The following is a 7,930-nucleotide window of genomic DNA, read 5'->3' as shown; positions in this document are numbered from 1 at the left end:
CCGATTTTTTTTTTTGTATGGGTAGTGATGCAGTCTAATGTATGTACATACATATGCATGTATGAAAAAAATTAGTTGCCATTGTAAAACAAGCACGTCATCATAAGTACTGAATGACGCGCTCGTTTAGTTGTTTTACTTAATATTATTATTCTTTGGTTGCTCAACATGATTAACGTTGATGAGTTTTTCACGGAAAACCCTATAATAAGCTTACAGAAGCATGGCGGATATAGGCCATTACTCATTGCGTGTATAAATTCTTACAGCACATTTCATGGGAACTTTGACAGAAATAATTACGCAGCAGAAAGTGCTGTCAATTTTATTGAAAACAAAGAAAAATTGATTAAAAAAAAACCAAAGTTAATATACCCTTGTGCGCTCGGCCATAAAAAGAAAAGGAAACGTGAAATACAAATCGGAGAGTAAAGCACTCGAAAGTGAGGCCATTTCGAAGGTTGAATTTTTAGATCTTGCGATATAAGGTGTAATTTTTTTTTTTTTTTTTTTGTGAAACATCTATATTTTCGAGAGAATAAAATTTTTTCTGATCAAGAGCACTCTAGGCTTCGGCAGTAACTGGTACTAATTGTAGTAATTTAAAGTCGTTTAATTTGTTTTGTTTACTTTGATGCGTTTTTCATGCCTGCTTTCACATGTTGTACTGAGCTACAGTTCAATAAATTTCGATTAAATCATGTAACGAATTATAAAATGCTCAAAAGAGTTACACATGTGCAAATTCTTATCAAATTTATGTAGGCCATGTAGGAGTGTCTGCACGAGTTTACCCATTTTATGGGCAACGGTGCGTATGAGCAACATGCACAATGTGACTACGTGCAAACTAGGGCATTCAATCTCGCAGGATTTTAAGAATCCCGGGATTTCAGGATGTCAAAAATTTTAAACTCGGTACCCCGGGATTAATGGGAGGAACAATAAAAAGAAATAAAATTTGTTTTTTATCAAATAAGCCAAACGGCATATCGCCAAGAAGTTGTAAGCGACATTTTTTTTATTTTCTTTTTGAACGGAAATGTTTCCAGAGCGTCTAGATGCACTCCTGCATCAAAAATAAAATTTTGAAAAAATTCTACAAATTCTGAATAAAAAGTTTGATGAAAATTTTACTTTTTTTTTAATTGTGACAAAGTTAGAAAGTGTGCGTTTTATGGATTTTCTTGTAGTATGAGCTATATTTTTATTAAAAATTAATAAAACAAAATATTTAAAACATTTGGAAAAAAATTACTTTACGATTTTGACTGACACTCACTGTAGTATTTCGGAAAAAATTAAGCATCTTAGTTTATTGTCAGCGGGACTAGACCGTATTTTGTTGCAAGATTAACCACTTGCTTTTAAGTGCTACCAGTATTTCGTTTTACGCAGTCCTTGCATGAATTATCTTAAGCAGTGCAGTTATTCACAGGTTCTGAAATTCATTTCCAAGTACAAATGCCTGAAGTTCAATTTGAATCCGAATTTCGGTGCTCTGTTTTTCTCGTTTTTCAAATTAAATGCACTGGAGCTGCTTTATCCACTTTCAATTTCACTTTCACTAAGGTTCTAGAACCTGCCTAATTATGTAGATAAATCATTGAAAATCTCGGGATGCCATAGCTGTAATCGGGATTCGGGATGCTGGATTGAATGCCCTAGTGTTAACAATAGATTATACGCATACATACATACATATATGTACTTATTTAAATACGCATACCAATGTAAGCAGCTGGCGCGTGCAGAAAATTGAACTGTTTGAGAAATGTTGTGCGCGTAACAAAATGAGAGCAGATGAACGCTGAAAGTAGTACACAAAAAACATATTTGTACATATGTTTGTATGTATGGGAATGATAATGAGGCTGACAAATATGTATGTATAACTATAAACAGTCGAACTCATGTTAGAGTCAAAAAGTGTCAGAATTCTGAATTGTAACCGTCCTTATGAGCTCAAAAAAGAGGCAGAAAAAAACATATTTCCCCTCTTAGAAGGGCACGCCCATGCGGGTCCAAATCTGAAATGTGACGCTTTTTGAGTCTTCAAAATAAGCACTCTTTATAGTTCTGTTTATTAATAAACTTTTACTTCTACGTCAACTTTATTACTTTTACTCAATGAATGAATTTATGACACATAAAAGTCCGAAATGAGCCAGTATGGTTACTGGTCTCAGATTCATATTTTTAACGAAAGAAAGACTCGTAAATTCTGAGCACTCAGAAATTGTTTAAAGGCAAAAATGATCGAATTCTGTTTATTTTCAAAATATGCGCAATGTTTTTCAAGTACATTTTTTTGTTATTTTTCTATAAACGATCTCCTCGAACAATTTTTTTAATTATAGTTAAACATTTTTTATACATAAGATAAAATGTTAGAGGTAAATTTTATTTTGCCAAAAATAAGTTCTCAAGCTGTAAGTTACTAATCGAAAAACTAATTTTTTCAGGGACCGAACATAACAGTCATTGATGAAAACTGTCATCGAAAAATTCACTATGAAGGAAATGTTCTACAAATAAGTGATACATACCGATCGATTTCTTTTTTCACCGAGACTCAATTTTGAAAATAAATTTTTACATGCAATTTTTATGCTGAATTAAAAAAAACATAACGTTTATTTTTGATTTTTATATTATAAATCCAAAATAACAATTATTTTTGATTTTTATATTATATGTCTTAGATAACATTTATTGAAGACTTTTATTTATAAAAGTTATCAATAAAAATCAGTCGGCGAATTTTACTTTTAAAAGTCATCAAAATAAATCAGTCACCGATTTGTATTTTTTAAATTATTTGTATAAAAGTCATTAGCATATTTCGCAGTTAAAAAGGTGTTGGGAAACAAAAGTTTACTACGACTTATACAAATAACTTATAAAATAAGTATGATTTAAAAAATTAAGGTCAGCGACTGATTTATATTTATGACTTTTATAAATAAAAGTCTTCGATAACTGTTATCTAAGACATATAACTTAAAAATCAAAAATAACTGTTATTTGCAGATTATTTAGATTAAAATCAAAAATAATTGTTATTTTGGATTTATGAAATAAAAATCAGAAATAACGGTTATTTAAGGAGTAATTAAATAATTGTTAAAGAGCGATTTTTTTAATAAAAGTTGTAACTGTTACGTTCTCGGATTTTTTTACATTCTATTTTTCTTTGACAAACCAACTGACTAAATAAGCTATTAAATAAACTGTTAAAACTTCATAAATAAAAAATGCGTTCCTATCAAAAACTGTGTGTTCCTTTAACATAAATTATTTTTAAGGCTATACCACTATTTCAATTAGAGTAGCTGGATTCTATTTCATTCCGGTTAACAACGGTTATTTGAGATTTAGCAAAAATGTTTATTGGAGAGTTCCGCCATAAACGCTGTGTATGAATATGCAAGCGCGTGTGTGTGTGTGTGTGTGTGCCGGTATAAACCAATGCAACAAAACTAGCACAAAACAGCGTTTAATTAGAATGAGGATTATTGCAAATGTGCAACTTTTTGGCCTTGAGTGTGTGAGCAAAAATACACAAGAGGCAGAAGTTCACTTTGAGCCAAGGGCAATAAAAAGAATATGGGGAAACAAATGGCAATACGTATGTATTTACCAAAAAAAATATTCGATTACTTGAATTTGCGTCATAAAATCGCATATTCGCAAAACGAAAGAGAAAGCAAAAAAAAAAACCAGTTCTATATGTGTGGCAACTGCTGCAGAAGTGCGACAAATCAAACGACTGACAGACACAAACGAGATCCAAATGTTACTTAGCGTCTGTTAAGTGCAGCATTATGTAAATTGCAACAGTAACTGCAAGAAAACCAACGACAAGTAAGGCCGCCAGCAAGCCAGCCATGAAGGTACAGCCGTGCAATCTGCAGCGCTGCGTTTCTTGCTCTGCATTTTGCTAACTATTTACGACTCATCTTCGTTGTTTTTTTGTGTGTTTCTGTTCGCATTTGGTACTAGGCCGCCGGAGAAGTACACACACACTTGAGTTAAGTGTCCACCGGCGTGGTTTTCAAAGCTACGATGGCAGCACCATAGCAATGCAAGCAAAAGCGCATGGCTGAGCCACAGTTTCGCTTTGGGCCAATTTCCCCTAGGCGTCAACTACTTTACGGCCCCCACCCACGCTAAATACCCTAGTCAGCCAACAAACTGTGGCATTTCGCTTTGGAATTGCGCGCAGTTAGAAATAAAAATGTTAATTTTGCGCTCTGCAGCAAGTTTTCTTATCTGTTTGCTGCTGCTGGCACTGAGTTTACGATAGTTTTTTTGTTTTAGTTCAGTGGGCGAATGTTTATGAGGACTCCCAACTGTGGCTAGGGCGATTATTGGATTATGAGTGTTCTTTGCAAGTTACATAAAAGTGTGACAATAAATTGCGCTTTTGGTGGCTTAAAATATAACTGCACCAGAAATTATTTTGTTAGGGGGTGAAAAAATGTAATAAGTCAGAATTGTTAATCAAAACTATAGGTTTTAAGATTTTCGAAATAAAAAAATACATATGTATGTACAGTGACTCAAACAAATGACCACGTGTGGATGTTTTTTTTTTTTTTAATATTCGCAGTGGTTTTCGAGCTAAATTTGTAGTGTTATTTTCCTATAAAAATACCCCGTCCAAGCTTTACCCAAGAAAAATTTGAAATGTTATAAAAAATGCTCATCAGATTTAAAATTGGTCTCTTTCAAATTTTGTAAGCTTCCATTTAAAAAAAAAAAATAATCAAATTGAGTGAAAAATTAAGGCTTCAGTGAATTATGAGCACCAAATGCCAATTTTGAACCACAGTGTGACCGCTGTTATAAAAAGCTTTTTCGAATTTAGATGTTGCTCGAGTCAGCAATCAAAATATGGGGTTGCAAAAAAATAAAAATAAAACTATGCGAATAATAAATAATATAAAAAAAACTTTTTAATATACAACGCTTTTATAAATGGACTAAAAAGTAGAAAATAATACTTCTCAGTCCCATAGAATTTGTTTTGATAACTTTTGATTTTGAAATTTTAGCAAAAGTCATTATAAACAATCTATGAAATTGAAAATGAAAAACGTGGAGCGCATGCAATACAAAGCATTCGATTTAATTGACAATAGTCAAACTACATAACGTAGACCTAAAATTTCTACAGCGAAAGTAGAACTTTGGAATCGATTTTAAGCGGTCGTTATTCATATACCCACATACATACATACATATATTACTTTTCATATCAATTCAAGTGTATTACATGCGCCCCACGCTTTTCATTTTCAATTTCATAGATTGTTTATAATGACTTTTGCTAAAATTTCAAAATCAAAAGTTATCAAAACAAATTCTATGGGACTGAGAAGTATTATTTTCTACTTTTTAGTCCATTTATAAAAGCGTTGTATATTAAAAAGTTTTTTTTATATTATTTATTTTCTACTTTTTAGTCCTGTCTGAATAAAAGTTTGCAATAGATATTAAAATAATTCAACGATATTAATAGAAAGATGCACACACATGCATTTACATATGTATGTACATACAAACGAGCACCAATTAATTTTATTTAAAGAATGGCGTGTCGTCTATTTCCGCTGTAGCAAACGTAGTACATAGGGCGACATCTAGATGTCATCTACCTCGCCCTATTCACTATGCTTTTTTATAGGAGCTTTTCAGAGCTTTGCTTTATGGTGTCGGACACACAACATTGAAAGCTTCTGGAACACAACATTGCAAGTTGATAAAAGCGTTGTAAAATAGGGGGAAAACCCCGCCGATTAGGGACAGTTAAAAAATCTGGACGTTCTGGGTTACAGACGAAAATATATTTTTGTGTAACTGATATAAAACCAAGAGAGCATTCAAAGCTTTTGTGTTGTAGGTTAGTTTAGATTAAGGTTGTTTCAGAAAGTCAAAACCATGAGCATCGGCCCTTTGAGATACTGCTACGAATAGTAACTGGTAATTTTCAGCGAAAGACGCTGCGGGCAGAAAGCGAAGTTTAGCAGTTGGCAAAAGCTTGGCAGTCAAAGAGGAAGCAATTTTCCTTCCACTGTGGGGCGGTGTTGGCGAAGAATTTGATGTGGTTTTTTAAAACTCGGTTGAAAATTTGATATTTACCAAAAAAAAAAATGAGCGAAATTTTTTTCAAAATTTTCTTGTTAATGCAGAAATGTTCCTAGAGCATCTAGATGCATTTCTGCATCAAAAATAATATTTTGCCAAAAGTCGTTTACGTCTTTTTGGAGGCTATGGCTCGATATGATTACTTCGAACTAAGTGACCAAGGTCTGTATGATGGCACATTTGGCAAAGGATTAGAGACATTCGTACCAAAATGCATACTCTAAAATACTTACGATTAACTGTTCCTATCTCTGTTATGTCAGCTTTAAAATAAGCTTGAATATTTGTTCTGAAAAAGAAGGAGAGAAAAAGCACAATCATAATTTATTTATGTGTTAACTAGTATCATATAATAAAGTGTACTTAAGCAATTTAATCATCCAGCCATTTAAAAAGTAAACAAATCATTAAAAAAATGTTGCAAAGAGTGAAACAAGTTACCGTGGAACTGTTGTATAATTTGGAAGCATCTATTGCAAAAGACAACCGTTAAGCAATAAAACGCCTCCAAGAACGAAATTTCATAAGACCACGAACAGCAACACGCCCACATGTCAAATATATAAACAAACCTATCTTTTGCCAACAGACGCCTACATAGTAAGCGTACATAATATACATATATGTATATCATATCCGTATATGTATGTACAGATATGTACATACAGTAGTGTGAAAATTAATAGGGACACGATATTTTGAGCAGTTTCAGCTATTTTTCCATTCTTTGTTTAATGTTTAATGTTTATTATCTATTTTTTTTTTTTTTATAAAAATCACCTCATTGTCTGACAAAAATCACATAAGTCCAAATTTCAAACTTTGTAGCAAAATTTGAAAAACACAACAAAATTTTACAACAACAACAAACATTTTATCAAGATTTTCTAAAACAGTTCTAAGTATTCAAGTTTATAGCCCATTCAATTCTAGCTTAAAAAATTGCAAGTTTCAAGTAGCTCGAAATTCGCGTTACTTTGTGATAATTTTTTTGGCGGATAGTGTTATTATTTTCTTCCATAAAAAGCAAGGGTCGAACACACTTTGTATGGAAGAAAATGCTCGACACCCTCAGCAAAAAAAAAAAAATATCAAAAATCAACGCGAATTTTTCGTTACTTGAAACTTGCACATTCTTTAGTTAGAATTTAATGGGCTATAAAACTGCATACTTACAATTTTTCTAGCAAATCTTAATAAAGAGTTTGTTGTTGTTGTAAAATTTCGTTGAATTTTTCTAACTTTTCTACAAAGTTTGAAATTTGGACCTTTAGATAATAAGCTGTATTTCTAAAAAAAAAACTAAGCAGTAAACAAACAATGGAAAAATAGCCGAAACTGTTCAAAACGTCGTGTACCTATTAATTTTCACATGACTGTATGTATTTGCATGTCAATATAAGCAATTGCGCAGCGTAGACAAAAGCCTGCTATTTGTTTGTGTTTATCTAAGAATGTAATAAGTTATGTGTATAAATTTGTTCTTGTGTAATAAGTACCACAATCTGGCATCACAAGAGAACTCAAACATTGGCTGTCATTTGCAATGCAAATGTGTGGTTGTCTACAACTCTAAGGGCTGCAATTGAAATAAAATTTATGTGGGTAAATCGTAGAAATAAGAAAAAGAGAAACAAAAATATTAAAATAAATCTTAGTCTGGTATATTTCTATGCAGAGGCCGTACGGAGTGTGTATTCTATGATAAAAAGCTATAATATTTTAGTTAACTTTTGACTTATTTTAAAACAAGAAATATCGATTATGTTTAACAATT

The 7,930-nt window shown here is 32.0% G+C and overlaps 1 protein-coding gene across 1 annotated transcript in view; it reads right to left on the bottom strand.

The window, feature by feature from the left end:
- The window catches only part of LOC118738710 (protein sarah), a gene marked incomplete in the record, with an annotated part of 154,592 nt that overhangs the window by 18,343 nt on the left and 128,319 nt on the right, over window positions 1-7,930 (bottom strand). The window contains 1 exon segment of the mRNA XM_036469638.1: window positions 6,412-6,442.

The sequence above is a fragment of the Rhagoletis pomonella genome, unplaced genomic scaffold (genome assembly GCF_013731165.1).
Source record: "Rhagoletis pomonella isolate Grant_MI unplaced genomic scaffold, Rhpom_1.0 Rhpom_scaffold_00001, whole genome shotgun sequence".
In the NCBI taxonomy this organism is placed as follows: Eukaryota; Metazoa; Arthropoda; class Insecta; order Diptera; family Tephritidae; genus Rhagoletis; species Rhagoletis pomonella.
Note: the sequence above shows the minus strand (reverse complement) of the source record. Positions and strands in the feature narration are given on the sequence as shown.